Here is a 17,113-nt window from a genome sequence, read left to right as displayed (position 1 = left end):
GCTACAATAGAAATACGGTGTCACATATGCATAGCTGTGCACCACAGTGAATGCTTTACATGTCACAATTATCATCCTCACTTGGACCTGAAAGTCTCCCTTTATCAACACAAGAAGACATGATCTGTGCAATTAGCTGAAAAATTTGTGTTAACCTGACCTTCCCTCTCCTTCTGCTTCCTGAGTTGCTGCATATTCATAGAATCATTGAATAGAATCATGGAATGGTTTGGACTGGATAGGACCTTAAAGAACATCTAGCTCCAACCTCCCTGCCATGGTCAGGGACACCTTCTACTAGACCAGGTTGCTCCAAACCCCATCCAACCTGGCCTTGAACACTTCCAGGGAGGGGACATCCACAGCTTCTCTGGGTAACATGTTCCAGTGCCTCACCACCCTCACAATAAAGAGTTTCTTCCCTATATCTAATCTGAATCTACCCTCTTTCAGTTTAAAACCATTACCCTTTATTCTGTCACTACAGTCCCTGATAAAGACTCCTTCCCCATCTTTCGTGTAGGCCCCCTTTAACAACAGGGAGGCTGCTATAAGGCCTCCCTGGAGCCTTGTCTCTCTAGGCTGAACAACCCCAACTCTCTCAGCCTGTCCTCATAGGGGAGGTGCTCCAGCTCACGATCATCTTCTTGGCCCCACTCTGGACCTACTCCAACAGGTCCACGTCCTTCTTATGTTGGTAGCCACACAGTACTCCAAGTGGGGTCTCATGAGATCATCACCTCCTTCGACCTGCTGGTCACACTTCTCTTGATGCAGCCCAGGATACAGTTGGCTTTCTGGGCTGCGAGAACACATTGTTGGCTCATAGTCAGTTTTCCATCCACTAATACCCCCAAGTTCTTCTCTGCAGGGCTGCAATCCACTCATTGCCCAGCCTGTATTTGTGCTTGGGATTGCCTCGACCCATGTGCAGGACCTTGCCCTTGGTTTTATTGAACTTCATGAGGCTTGCACAGGCCCACCTCTCAAGCCTGTCCAGCTCTTTCTGGATGGCATCCCTTCTCTCCAGCGAGTTGACCACACTACACAGCTTGATGTTGCTGGAAAATTTGCTGAGGGTGCACTCAATTCCACTGTGCATGTCACTAACAAAGATGTTGAACAGCACTAGTCCCTATACTGACCCCTGAGGAATGCCACTCATCACTGGTCTCCACTTGGACATTGAGCCGTTGACTGCCATCCTTTGAGGGTGACTGTCCAGCCGATTCCTTCTTCTTCATTAGCTGTACCTGTAGGCATTTCTTTGTCTTATCTACCTTCTGAAGGATAAGATGTCTTAGACCTGTATCATCACTGACTACTTATCAGCTAGCTGACATTCAAGAATGTTTTGGATCAAGAAACAGAAATATGAGTCACTGTGCTCTTTTTTATTCATGGTAAGTCCAGTTCTACAGAAGATTTCCCAATAAATTTATCAAACTATTGTTGCCTTCCCCTCTGTCCGTGTCAGCCTGAGATAGTACAGATCTGCATTGCCTCTGGAGGGGCAGCCATTTTGTATAAGGGTGCCATCTATTCTAATGTTGGAAAGGAGCAAATTATTTCACTTTTACATCAAAATGAGGGAGTGAATAGGCCAAACCCTAGTGCCTATCACTGCTTTCTGAAATCATTTTACTTCTTGGGGGATGCAAGCCAATGTAATGAGGCACCCTAGTACAGTTCTACAAAGGGGTCATATGTTGATACAGGTACTCTAATAAATAATGAGAGGACGAGGCAAATTGTCCACACCTGAAAATTGCTATTTTGCTTCCCATTTTTGCTTTGGACCACTCCAAACAGCTCTCCAAAACAATGCTCAGATACAAGCAGACAAGTACTTCAGTACAGGGACCAATCCCAAAAGCCAATATTGATGATCCTGTATGAGATCTGGCTCCCTCCATCCTGCACAGTCCTAGGGATCCCAGAAGGCTCTTCATTCTCACAAACACCCACGTGTTTGCATCTCAGTGCAGGCAACATTAGCCTCAGTTTCTTATTGATGGACTGCAACATGGCATTTATATTATTTCTGAACTTAGTGCTGAGAAAAAAACCACATGCAGTAATAATTATATCCTATATCCCAGGCCAGTTGCTATGACACTCATGACAATGTTACATTCTGATGTACTATGATATAACTCTTATCTCTAGATCTACTGCTATGCAACATCAACGTGACCAGCTTACTCTATGTCAGGCTAGCCCTGAACAGTGTAAAGGCCCTCTCTACTCTCTCCACCACTTGACCATTGAGTGACAAAAATTTTGCTGGAGTGGATGCATTTAATAGCACAGATGTGGCCCTTGTGAGGGTTGCAAGCAGGGACTCAGGGCCTCTTTTGATGTCCTCATCTCCTGCTATTGATTTAATAAAGGAGGTTGAGAGCAACTCTTTACCTAAAGCAAGCACCTCATACTCCTGTTTGGAGCTCTAAATCTGCCTTACTGCTGACATGAATGATATGCCAACATCACCTCTAAACCCATCACTCACACAATTAATCTTTCCTATATTACAGCTGGCTCCTTCAGTGAAACTCTGTTTTGTTTTTGAGGACGGTAAGATTGTCATTTTGAACATAATTTACTGATGTGGAAGGAGGAAAATATGCTACAAAAACCTCTAGAAAGGCATGAAAAATTATTGGGAAAAACACGTGCCAAACACTCAAGGATTTAGGACAGCACTTTTGGATAGGCTGAGGTTGTCTTCTTTTTCATAAAAATTCTGAGCCCATTCAGTGGTATTTTTTTGCATTTTCTCATCTAGACTGTGTCAGGTTATTTTTAATTGTGTAATTCTCTGGCAGCTTGCAAATGCAATACTTTCATTTTCTATTAAGAAGTACTTTCCAGTTGATCTTCAATGTTAGAAAATGAAATTTCTGTGTGAGCCAGCCACTAGAGAGTCTGAGGGAAACAGTATCTGGGTTAACAGACTGTTTTAAACACATTCTCTCAGGACCTTTCTCTTCCCCTTCAGCATTTTCAGCCTGTCTGCCTCTTTTTTCCTGCTTGTTTCTTCAGTGTTCAGGCCAATTGTGCTCTACTTGAAAAGGTAGACTCGATGTATTAAAGAATAGCTTTTCATATCAAGTAAAGATTCAAAATAATCTGACAGTAACAGAAATGTGTTGGAGAACAGCACTCAGGGCGGAACTGGAGGAATGGCTGGATCAAGGCATATTGCACAGGACAAATAATAAGCACACTAGCAAACAACTAACTTTTAGCTCATTAGTTGCCATCGAGGTAGCTGTATTGCTTTGATCTTAATTTCAAAAAGCAATAGCAAAAATAAAGAGAAATCTTTAAGCTTGTAAGTGCAGTAGCTCCATATTTACTCACATTTATCAGTCTCAAAGATATATACTACTAGCACGTACATGAGTTGGATTGCTTCTATGCAGTCTGTCTATGACATAAAGGTGTAAGGACAGTTTGCACAGTTAAAAAAAAAAAAGCTTTCTTAGAATGAAAACTATGTGCATGCACATGTATTTTATTTTGCATGTTACAAAAGGAAGCTTCCATAGATTGTTCTCCATTCCAAAAACTCCAGACTTCCATTTGCAAACTTGCAAACCTACATTATAAAATACCCAGGGCCTGAGTCAATGTTGTGTGCTGCCTTTGATATCAGTAGCCTCTATTTTTCCTCCCAGCAGGAATGCCAGAGTTCACTGCCAATAGCTTGGAGGTAGGCTGATGGTATCCAAACTAAAGGAGTGCAGAAAGAATAGGTATTTTGTGCCTGAAAAGCATTAGTAGGTCCAGTGAAAAAGGAAACCGAGTTGCAACACCCTCAGGACTTTGAAATAACACCTGTGACAACACGGCATTGTATTCTGGTGTACTACGATCTAACTTTTATCTGAAGAACATGCATTTTGGACTCCACAGAGACAGAACATGGTACTTTCTAATGACATAATGATAGACTGAAGTCCTACAGGACTGTGTAAAGATCATCAGTTTCACTGAGAACTTTAGGTTAAATAATCAACCACAGTGCAAATAATATAAAATCCCTTCAGCTCAATTATGTGGCTTAGTCTGGGAGATCAACGCCTCCAATTCTTACTTCACATTTAACTGCCTTGTGATGGATGTAACAATAGAGAGTTTCCATCAAGATAATTTTGGAAAGCACTTGAGGAACTATGTGTCAGGGTTTTCATATTAAATCCATTTACTCGATAAACATTAGACATTAGATTTACTAAAAAAAATATACTCTTAGTGCACTGAAACAGTGAAAATTACAAGAAAAACATACTTGCATTTTGTTTCAGGAGCAGAAAAAAGGTAAAGGTTATGGTTTGTAGATACAAAATTACAGAATCAATCTAGTCTTCATCCCCATATTAATCTGATCAAACTGATTTTTTTCACCGCAGTATTACTCTGGCATTTCAAATGTAACTGATACGTCAGCTTTGTTGATAAGCAATAACAACACAGGAACAGCAGCTATAATATCTTATTAACCTTGTGGAGGTATCATGTGATAAAAATACTATACTGAAATTCCGGAGATTGGGGATTCTCCTTCACATGTGACTTTACGTAAATCACTCAGTGGATTACTCAATCCTGAAAAATAATACCAGCCCAATCTTACTTAACGTATCAGTTTCTTACATATATTCATAATCACATCTGCTTGTGTTAGAGGGAAAAGCAAGTTGCTGGTGTTAACCCCTCTGAGGCAACACAGATAAATGAATGTAAGCTGGAGTCCATTTTTGTTTATGAAGTGCCAGTGCAGGTCACATGCTGCATTTCTAGGGACCCATCAGTGCTGCAAAACAAAAGAAGAGTCCCTGACACTCTAGGTGAAGTCAGTAAATCAGGCAGGATAACTCAGGTCCTAGCACTCTCCTAAAGGCTTTGTGCTACTCCTTCTGCCATACAAAATGGAAAGAGTCAAATTCACTGTAGAACCCCAGACTGAATTTGCAAGGGTGGCATTTGGGGAAAACAAAGCTGATATACTATCATCTATATTGCATTTGTGTCGCGATTCATTGGGAAAATATGGTACTATTTTTATGGCCTTAGAGTTCGGAGTACTCCTGCATTGCAGTTGTGGGTGAAATGAGCTTTGTAGGGACTATTAAATGCTTTGATGTCCAAAGAAAAAAAGTGCAACACACATTTAAAGGTACCTCTGTTTGAGTGATACCATTGCTGAGTTCTATCTCCTGTTGGAAAGATGTACCGAGCATTGCACAAAAGCCATGATGTAGGAACAGGGCTGTGTTTGAGATGAGAATGGGCATATTTGGCAGTGAAAGCATCTGATCTGGAAGATTGCCATGCTATACAATTCCCACGCACAAGTCAAGGTAGGAAGCTTTTGTTGGGATGTAGATGCTGGAGACCTTGGAAGCAGAGTGGAGCCCCTTCGCCATTAAAAATAGGGACATTCTTTGCCCTGAAGGAATGAGTCACAGGAAAGCTGACAAAATAACCATGACAGATTTTAGTGTGAAAAAAGATAACCTGGCCAATCTTGTGTCATGCTCCTTTCACGCAGACAGTTCTTACGTTAATTCTTGGGAGTCATCGGGTAGTGCAAGGAGATCAGGTTCCCTGGGAAAAGGCAAAGACATGACTCAGATTGTGAACTCCAGAGCCACATCCACAGAGACAGCCTTCCACATCCAGGTGTCCTATTATCTGAAAGCCATTGGCTATGGGCCAAAACAGGCATAAGTAAATTAAGGCTTACACATTAAGTCTTTCCAATGTAGATAATGGCATTACACCATGACAAACACAGTTTTGGAGATTATTCCCAAGCCCTTTGGGTAAAGACACAAGAAGACCCAAATGTATTCACTTGCTTCACACATATTCATGCTGAAGAGTGTGTCAGCAACATGCAGTTTATCTCAACCCACAGAAATCTATCCATAAGGCATGTACAGAAACACATCCCAACATAGTGACTAATCCTGCACCAGCAGCACTGTTTTCTTAGTCACTTGGTGGCTTGGAAGATACCCACATTTAGAACAGAGCTGACAATTGGAAGCAAATCATTTAATGCCTTAAATCAACCTTTCCTCAATTATTTATTTGCAATCTCATGAAAATGTCCTTTCATACTGTAATTATCCAAAACGAATCCCATTTTATCAGTGTACACATGTGTGAGACTATGGGTTTATTGAGAGGTGTATAACATCATATTCAATGTCTTTAAGTGACAACTGATTATACAAGTAACATGGTTCTGTCTCTTTTGCCCTCTCTGGCTGAACATAACTGTTGACATTTGGACTTGAAGAAGCCGGTGCAGGACTGAACACCTCAGACAAAAGTGGTGTTTTAGGGATAGGTTGTAGCTAAGAGAGATAACAGCTACTTGAAACACTTATAAATTCATCCTTTTCAAACTAAATAAGACATCACTTAGGCAGGATCCTAAAAAATCCACAACCTCCTACACTCTTTATTGGTATAAGTGCAGAATTTGAACTTAATTTTGGCTCACACTACTCATACAAATGAATCATCTGTGGAAATGCTCGGTGTGCTGGCAAAAATTATAAAAACTTGATACTTCTTCTTTGGGTCTGGAAGGTTCGACAGATCTAATATTGGGCCAAGTGCTGGCGTTTCTAAACTTCCCACTGCCACACTTGAGGCCATGAGTGTGTCCTAGGCAACAGCAGGGGAGCACTTAATCTAGGGTATGACACAGAATAAGTGTCTGCTGTGCTTTTTTGAATGTTGCCATTTATGTCATTGATTAGCATCAGCCTTATGTAGGGACATATCTGGAACTCAAAGGATGGGTCTGTGAAGCAATGGCATGAAGCTGGACAGAAGCAAGGAGCTGTCCAAGTTGGCCTCGTTACCTCCTCCAGATGCTCCCTGCCTTTTGCACTGTGCTGCCAGGGGTTAAATCAAAGTTCATATAATTTGACAGTAATTATTTAATGTCCTCTCTGCCTTCATTATCTTTTACAGATGGATTGTTCAAATACACTCCACACATAATGTAAGTTTATCTCTCATTTTTTTGGCAGAATACTACGACCTTTGAACTGAAATATCCACAGCCTGCTACCATAACAGAGCTGCTGACATATCAGTATAACCCAGCTTGGCAGGCATCCCTGCAAATACTATAAAAAGTTTTATTGCTTAAAAACTGCAGCTATTCCCTATATTGCACTCTTTTAAGGGAGAAGAGCTCATGTATACCACAAGGAAGGGAACTGCTGTGAGAATGTGGAGCCTGCTGAGGTTATACTTTTGAGGCTACATCTCATTGCTCTCTTCCAGGGAACAAGAGAAGCGAGAGGACATGTGGAATGGCTCCAGGTAAAATAATGGATAGAGAAATGGTGAGACACTTAACCAAACTTAAGAGTAGGACTGGGCACTGATGATGTTAAAGAAGACAACACAGGACCTGTGCAGTTCTTTCTCAAGGAGAGGCACAAATGTATAAGAAGCAAAGACAAATCAGGAAGAGAGGATATTGCCTGGAAAGATCACCCAGGTGGCTATGAGGTCCACATGTGAAATCAAAGGAGGGGTACGGGGTGATTTCTGTTACACTATGTCAGTGCTATAATGAAAAGCCGATGGTAGCTAATCTAGGCATACATGAGTTAGATGCAAATTAACTAACCCATGTTCTGAGAACAGTGGACTTGATCAGCAATTGCAATAATGCAGAGTCCAGGACAAGATTTATAATCTGTGCTGAATGCAGTTCAGTATTGTCAATGTGTATACTAGCAAGGTATTTAGCCTACATATCTTGGATAACCTATGTATCTTGAATATTTAACTTGAGTATTACAAATACTTTTCTGTTTATGAGGATGCAGGGTCTGGTAGCTAACATCATACCATGTTATAGACCCTCTTCCAGCAAAGATGCAAACTGAACCTTACCTCCTGATTTCCAGGTTGATATTTAGCTGTGGTAGCAAATATCTTAGTAATTTCAAATGGACATAACCATTAGAACAAGAAAAAGATATGTTGCTAAGCAGTAGGACCAAGTGGGTTGCAGAGTATTGTGATTTATGATGACAGGAAACAGGTTAGGAAGGCTTTGAATGCGCTGGTCAGCCATGCACTGTGACTTGCAAAGGCATTGCTAAAACATGTGTCTATATACTCTTTTCAGTCCTTGAGGGTCCTAACTGCAGGTTAACAAGTCTTGGGTCACACTGACTCTGTAAGTCCTCAATGAAACCTTGCAGTTCAACCACTCTTTTACTGACTGTGTTTCAAACTCTGTTTTTACTAGTGCTGGCTTCTGGTTTCTGGCTGATCCAAGTGGGCTTGGTCTCTGGAGGCGATTATCCTTTCAAAGCTGCCAGCAGCAGCTGCTAACAATGATCCAAGACAACCTTCTAAAGCACAGTTTAGTACTTTTTTCTACAAGTTTAACTAACTGGGGAACACAAACTAGCACTCGCGTTTACCCACACCTCATCTTATTTTCTAGCTTTTGTTTACTTTAGGCAGCTATGTCTTTTTGACTGAGATGGACAGGATCTCCTACAGTTACTGCCTTGCTGTCTCCCCACATTGCCATCCCCCAGGTTTCTTTGCTCTCCACTTCTCTCTAGGAAGATTTTTAAACAGATAGATGTCCTTTGATCTCAAGCCATAGAAGTGGGACAATAAGCTTGTTAACCTTAGCCTGAACCAGGCAGGTAGGCACTTTCAGATTAATAGCTTACCCATTGTTCTCTGAAGGACTCTTGGTATCTTCCCTGAAGGTATCTCATCTCTATCACTGAGCGAGTAGGAAATGAAACATAGATTCATAAAGTGTAAGCCCAGAAGGGACCATTAGAAGAGCTATTCTGATCTTTTATATATCAGAGGCCCTTTAATTTCACCCATTTATCCTTGTAGTGAGTTCAATAACTTCTATTTGACTAAAGCAAATGCTCCTCCTAACAGATACTCCAGATTTAAATTCATGCAATCAAATGAAAATGTATCAAGCACATAAACTGAGACAGGTAAAACAGCTATTGAAAAAATAATACAGATGTCTCCATCATTCTCTGTAACACTTCCTGACTGTGTTTTGATACAGACCTGACATGTTTTAGTATGTCTGCAAGAGTTACTCTAAAATTCACCCATCCTCAGCACAAGACACCCTGAAAAATGTACGTAGCACACAGATTAGGCACCACTATAACCTTGTTAGTAGATTGCACACTATAGGATATTGAGATCAATAACAAAGTAGCATAATACCTTATGCAGGACTATGAATGTCATTGGTTTGTAAGTCTAGACTGACAAATGAAAGAAGGCTACCCCAACAACTCTCTGTTTATTTGTTAGCTCACTCCCCAGCTCCGTTTTTGCTCACACCAACTGTCTCTGTCTGAGACATATTTACTGTAGGGGAGTTTTATACTAAGCATTGCCAATGCAAGACAGTTAGTCCCACATGTTCACAGGGTGAGAGCTCAATCAGCTCCCAACCCTCTTTTATTTAGCTGTGTAGATATTGTCAGTGAGTCTAGGTAGTACATAAAGAAAAGCTGAGGCCAGCAAGGGAGTCATTACAGTAAAGTGCAAAAGAGTGACATACTCTAGGAGGCTTTGCAGCAGAGGAGAAAATACTCTAAATTATCATTAACCAAATTAACCAAACTATTTAGCAAAACTGATCTTATTGTCAAACATAAAACAATTCAATACAGTAATGTCTTTGGACATTCATAAAATCTGCTGAGATGAGGGAGAGTTTTTTATCTCTATGTATTACAGTTGGGCACCTTCCTGAATGCGTGATCATACCAGCAGTACTTTGTGGTGTTTGTAAGCATTGAAAACAGAGAGTTTTGAATGATAACACACTCTCTGGTGGGGTACCAATTCAAGAAAGTTAATAAGGAATGTAAATGTGGTTATAACATTCCTTTTTTCTAAAGACATTGCAACATTCAAAGTTGACTTTAGTCCAAGAGATTGAGAAAAGATGAATTTACATACCACTATTCACTCGGTAGATTTTATACAAATATTGCCTTGCAAAAGTTATGAACACGTTTCTATCCAGGTCAGATGATTTCAGGACCATGTTACTTTTAGATTTATTTTCTGGTGGATGTAATCTGCAGTATGCTCAATCATACACCATTACAGTCTGGGGCATACTTAGCCATGTAAATCCAAAAGGCCAAATCTGAGGAGATTTTGAGCAGCTGGTTTCCATCAGCTTCTGAATTTGAAAATACGTTCATATGAAATAGTTCAGTGAAGACTGGTTTCTCGCCTTCAGCATATTTTGTATCTCTGGCTCTAGTAGCCAAGACAGAATATGCTATTATTCCTGTGAAATATCTGCACTTCTTATTACTACCTAAATGAAATTATAAAACCCACAATGCCATGAGGGAATGCAGTTAAGACAACATGTCCATCCAAGGAGAATATTTTTCTGACACAGATCACAATTTCATGACAACTGTGGTCTAACAAAAATTTTGCTTCATCTATACCAATGCAACAGTTGGAAAAGGATTGTGCAAAGCCCGTGGACTAATTTATGGGACAAAACTAAGGAAGGACGTGCCTAACAATGAAAGGTAAATGAGGAGACTATAAAATTCAATCCATCTTCTGTGGGATTCCTTGAATTTAAAAAAGTTAACTCCATTAAGTTCTTATTTAGAAATTTACTAATTAATTAATTAAAACAACAACATTTTACTAGAATGCATATGGTTTGATTCCAGGGCTATAGATTAGCACAAGGAAAGAATTTGAAGGACATTGCACAATGTTCATCCTGATAAACAGAGATTTCAGTGACGTCTCTAATCTCAAACATCCTATCCAGAATTAAATCAGATACTAGTTTACATTTTATATTTTATACTTACGATTTTTTAAGAGTAGTTCCTGCTGATAAGAATGTGTCTTAATCTAGCTCAGCAACCAGTCTATCAGTATTAATAACTATCAACGGACTGATTAATGTGTGCTTGCTGTGTGTATTTCAACAATATAAATGTCTTGCTCGGCAAAAGGTGTCAGATAGTAAGGTAATATTTATAAGAGGGCTCAGTGTCCTGATTATTATGGAAGGCTGAAATATCTTATGATCTTGGTGTAGTTCAGGAAACAGAACAATATTTTCAACATTTTATTCTCAATGTAGTCTATGTAATTATATATATAATTTTCAAAAAGGTAACCAACTTTCAAATTTATCTTTTCATGTATATTGTTCTCCTTAACTCCAGTACATATTAAGAATATATTTTTTTTGCAAGCAAGAGGCCTCATTTTTTTAACTTATGCTAGTTTTATGCTAAAATAGCTTCAGTAATGCTGGTTTTTACCAGTGTGGCTGAGAACAGAATGAGGTCCAGTGACAAAAGAAAAAAACATATAGAACTAACTTTCAGTTCTGCAGCCATCGTAATAGACAGTCCAGCCATTTAGAGAATCTCATCTTGTCAATGATAGCCTTTTTACTCTACAACGGAGAACCATTGAAACTTTCACCTCATTAGTAGTGCTTGCATACAAGTGCAAATTCATGTTTTACTGTGAATATAAAGGAATCAGTGGGGTAATGCCAGGCCTCCATTTCCTTTGCTTTGTCTTTTGCTTTGTCTTTATTGCTTATTTAATATCATCATATTCACAATAAAGGTCATAACGTCTTCAGCAACATTGCCTCTACTAGTTATGTGTGAGAAGTCAGAATAGGTTTTGAGAGAATGTTATTATGCATATATACAAAAACCAATTGAATCACTGAAGTTGTATCTTGTTTTCCTGTAATGTTCTTGCTGTAGTATCCAATAAGCATTATGGAGTCAGTTTGACTGACAAGAAAATAAAGATATTCTTATTAAGTATATGGGTACTCGGAGCATCTTCCAGGTTTGGAAAACACTTCACACTCCTTTCCTTCACCAATTGCCTGATAGATGTTTACAGAAATCATTTAGGTTCCCTGTGCTTCTTTGAAAATATAAACTTTTTAATTGATGTCATTTACTGGGCTTATTAAGAGTGGTGAATGCTGTTATGATCTTCATTGATAAGCAAACTGCCTAAAGGGGTAATATATGTGCTGTTTGAAACTGTCATCGTGTATATGTCTCTAGAGAGACCCCAACAGTCTTTTGACAACAAGCAGATAAACCAGCCTTTGCAGACGATGTACTTCTCACAAAACAATTTCTGCTATGGCAGAGTCTTCAAAGAAGACTGCCATTACAGTCAGACCATAGCAGTGGTTTGTTCAGCGCAGTCATCACCACGAGTGCGAGTGTCAGCTTGCCGAGAGTTCCTGACTCCTCCGTTCTGAGGCCCAGGAGGGTGAGCATTGCCTTCCCTAGGTGCTGGGGCCTGGGTATGGAGCTGGCAGGCTGCGAAGCTGCAGGGAGCTGTGGGGAACCCGCAGTGACTGCAGCAGAGAGACGGGGCAGGATGAGGAGGACCCTTGCTGCATGTAGGGCAGTGCCCTGAGCAGGCTTCTAGGCATGGGCTGCAAACTGCCCCTTTAGTTTCTTTTGGTGTTGAAGGTACTATGTCAAATATCCTTAGGTATTTACAAGTCTGAGTTATGGGGCTGTTGTTGTGAGGCTGCTGCTTGTGACAGTGGTAAGGAGCTTGGTTTTGAGGGTACCTGTCCTCACATTCAGCAGCTTCTAAGCCATGGTGGGACCAAGTCCTGCCCACAGCCTTGCCTGCCTTCACCTGTATGGCACCAGATGCTCCATTATATTTTGCCACTCAGAGCAAAATATGAGACCCTGGGCAACACCTCTCTCTCACTGGGGTTACAGGGAGCCAGAGTTAGGGAGAGACCTTTCAGGAGCGGTGCTGGTTGCTGGGAAAGGTGGGTGAGCTGTCCTGCCATGATGGGAAGGTGACTTGGGGTGACTTGTACAGTTGGAACTGTGCTGCCAGCACTGAGCAGCTGCTGTCAAGGTCCCAGCTATGATGCTAAGAAGACTCAGTTCTGTACAAGTAATTGATGATTTTGAAATGTGACAGATATATTGATGCCCTGAGAGCTTACAGTCTCTGAGGGTGTTCATAGTTTACCTAATAATATCCTGAGTTGCTAAGACAGATGTAGTTGCTGCCAACAACAGGGAAAGAAATTGAGCCAGTGATGAACGTAATAACACTTCCCCACATTGGAGAAAGGCAACTGCTATGCACTGTAGAACAGCATTTTTTTTTTTTCTAAAGAATCTAATACATACTTTCTGTACATGGCAGAATTTGCTGATGCTTTGTTCAATTGCCAAGTTTCTAACAGACCGGTAGCATCCTTACCATGTATTTTAAACAGACTTTGTGGTAGATTTGCATTATGATAACTGGCTTCAGTGAAAGATACAGTTTGAACTTGGACCCCACTTAGCTTTTCCTCATACTGTATTCACCAGTAGACCACTGTGACTCTGGCACCTGTGTGAGACTGATAATATCTTCATCACGTTATCTAATGTATTTAATGCCCCTGTGACAGCATGGTGTTTGCCATGATGGTTGTTTCCTTATAAAGCTCTTTAAATTTTGATCTTTTTTCAGTAGGAGTAATTAATACTGGGAGTGGTTAATTAATACAGTGTTCAGTGATTGTCACTTTGACTTCATTAATATGCTCCTTTGTACTTCACTTCATTCAATATTTGTAAGCAGTGTTTGCAGTGTGGTGTCTTCCTGCCAGGCAATGAGCTGCATGGCCTCTCTTTGTTTCTGTTGGTTTACCTGCACTAGAGCTAGCAAGGCCTATTTTGCAGTAGCTTTTTTTTTTTTTTTTCCTCATACATAAAGGCTGGTGTAAAAAAATTTCTGTGACACAAAGTTTTGCTTACAAAGTGTTAGATACACACCTTTAAAATTCTGGACACAATTACATTTAAATGCAAATTAAGCATCTCTGCCTTGACAGCAGTGGAGCATTGTATAATGCTTGTCTGCTCAGAATCAATAGGCACCTTGTGGCTAACCTAAAAGCATCCCAGGCACTGAAGTTAGGCACTGCACATGCTAACTTGAAACCTCAGAGAAGCTGGTATCAGTGCACAACTTATGCACATCAGTCTTGCAGTTGGAGCAGTGATGCAGAGGTGAGGGACCAGAAACACAGGGCATGTTGTTTGAACAGAAATCTTGCAGTTATACTCTTTCTCAACTGTTTTTCTTTTAACCATGTGGATTTTGCATGGCAAACTGAAGTATGGCCAGGCAAATACCCTCTACCTTCCTTCCTTCCATCACACCCTACAGAAAGTGTCGGTAATGCGCTCTACAGGGCAACCTCTGGGAATGCAGGTCTGAGCCCTCTCCATCTGAAGGAGGTTTCAAACCCAGATCATCCTCTTCTTGGGCCAGTGTTGTAATATCATAAAAGTGGCACAAGCACAGCCATCTGTCAGTCTTCAAAAGGCAGGAGTTCAGCCCACCTAGGCAGCTGTGAGGAAAGGCACAATATTTTCAGCCTAGATCAGAAATTGAAGTTGCAGAGAGGGTGGGAAGGTATCTGACCTCTGCAGGTTTTCTGGCTATCCCTATGTGGTATCCTGTTCAGTGTCAGCTTTCAGCAGCGGTATCTCTCTCTGCAAACCTCTAGATGATCTAGATGTCTAAAGTGGGTTGTGTGGGCCAACCTTTGGAAAGCAGGGGGAAGTGGCTAAAACCTCAAGTTTTGGATATCTCAGCTAAAAACTCAAACACGCAATGTAAACCATCTTGCACATTTTTTTCCTTACGTTAATTTCCCCACCACCTCCAGAGCACTCTCTGCCAGGTGCAGAGGGATGGAGGGAGGTTAACGCTGAAGTGGATCCCACCATGCTTCTCTGGGACTTCTGCATGGGAGTCAATGATGATAACTTTTCCTGACGGTAATTCTGACCAAATGAATTCTATTTTAGACCAAATTTTAGTTCCATTTTAATATTAAATATCTTGAAGGATACTAAATTCCTTACCACGGCCAGGCTTTCAAACTCTGAATGCCATGACTTCAAAGACAATTTCACCATGTTTTTTAAAGATACCAAAGACTTTAACAGTAACTGAAGCTTAATCCTATATTCCGTACTGATGTACATTTGCCTAAATTTAAAAAACTGCAAAGAGTCCTTATTAAATGAAGTTATATACTGCTTAGTGCCAGTAATGTCAGCCTTTTGCTTCACTCGAGCAAACAAGATGACTACCCACCCCATCACAATGATGGATACACAGAATGTATACTGCCATAAAAAACTTTGCTTAAACAGTTTTTGAAGCATGAGGGCAATTTTACCATTTTTAGATGAAGTTAGAAATAAATATGTTTCTAACAGAAATTTGATCCAACTTTCTCCATCTCCTGGTGGGTTCTTGGAAGATTTTCAGAAATTTTTAAAACTCCGGTGATTATCTGTGCAATTTGTATTTTTGTTGCATTTATAAGGGAGGTATGACATTCTTCCTGACACTACAAGAAGTCTTGGGTCTGATAAGTTTATGGTGGTCAGGCTGTGGTTCTGTGATATTGTCCCATATTGTCCCACTAAGAATAGGATTCAGCTTCAGACTCTTAACCTTAGGGTCTGGTTCAATGGCCATTCATAGACTTCTATGGGCATTTGGGATGCTCGGAGATGTAGCAGCTGGCCTCCATCTGCAGTTCCAGAGGGCACATGTCTTCTTCAAGTTCTCTGTCATAGCCTCCAACCCTGTGTGAATCTTGGATGCACTAGGCTGTTTCATATAGCAAAAGATACTATGAGCTATGTGTATGAGTTCCTGTTGTAGCCTAGACGACTATTGATCTCACCATAAAATAGACACCTTCATTTGGTCAGCTGAATAGCTTTTCAGATTCCACTGACTCTTACCCCAAATAATTTCTTTTAAGTGTAACTGTAATTTTGCAGATTATCCTCACCAAAATGATTAACATTGACAGAGATGAAATGAAGAAAATTGCTATGCATGCCTAAAAAATTCAAGTTTTCTCTGCCTTAGGCTGGTAACTCTTGTGCATATGAATGACTACATATCCTACAGCTTTGGAGCATTCCTAGGGAACAAACACATGGATGTGGGCACACATCTGGGAGCTGAGAAAAGGTGCTTCCAAGAATGTCTTTTCATCCAGCCTGTAACAAGCTTCTACAAGTTTCTACTGTTTATTTTCAGTTAAAGTATATTGGTAACTATTTTTCAGCCTTACATATGCCTTATCTACTAACAGTGTAACGGATTATAGCAAAAATCATGATACCCCTCATTAAGGATGGTCTGGTGGTTTCTGACCAGACTCTTGCTGGAACACATGGTTTCCCATTCTTTGCAATCCTTACTATATGAAAATACACTTTTAACCTTCTGATGCTTTCTATAGTGTTTATAACTTTGTGTCTAACAGACCATATAGACCTACTATTTATTTCCTTGTTAATCCAGGGCATCATAGACAGGAAAAGGCAAAACCAGCAATACGGTCTTCTGGAAAATAACCTGAAAATTGGGACATGCAAATCATTCACTCAGCTGTATTTTGCTCTGCCTTATGACAAATGATAAATCATATCATAGTACAATTTCAAGACTTGTCACAGGACTCCACAAAAAATATTATTTCCCTTGTTTGCAAAGGGGTCTGAAAATACTGTGGGTGGATATACAACTAGATGAAATCAGAATTGAAGACAAAGGGTAAAGACTTTTCCGTTGACAGCAAAGGTCCCACTGATCTCAGTGGAGAAAGGATTTTGTTCCAAGGAGTCATATGTTCTTAGACACTATAGCACCTAAGTGAAACTGCTGCTGGTAAGTTCTTATTGAAAGAGACTCCTTGGAAGGGTGAGAAATATGTACTTGGTAAACAAATTAAGAGCCGTAGCAACTGCCTAAACACACCCACTACATGAATGAAACTGCCTCAGTGGTATGCTCCCATCATTCAATCTCTGCTTGATAAATCTGTGCACAGAACAGACAAGGGATGTTTGCACATTCCTGGAGGGAGAATGTGAGAAAAGTCAGGGCCAAATGCAGTAATTTTTCTTGTTACCTAGCCATCAAATTCCTCTAATTCTACTGAAAACTG

This window comes from Strix aluco, chromosome 2 (genome assembly GCF_031877795.1).
Source record: "Strix aluco isolate bStrAlu1 chromosome 2, bStrAlu1.hap1, whole genome shotgun sequence".
Lineage (NCBI taxonomy): Eukaryota > Metazoa > Chordata > Aves > Strigiformes > Strigidae > Strix > Strix aluco.
The sequence above is the reverse complement of the archived record's forward strand: the minus strand, read 5'-3'. Positions refer to the sequence as shown.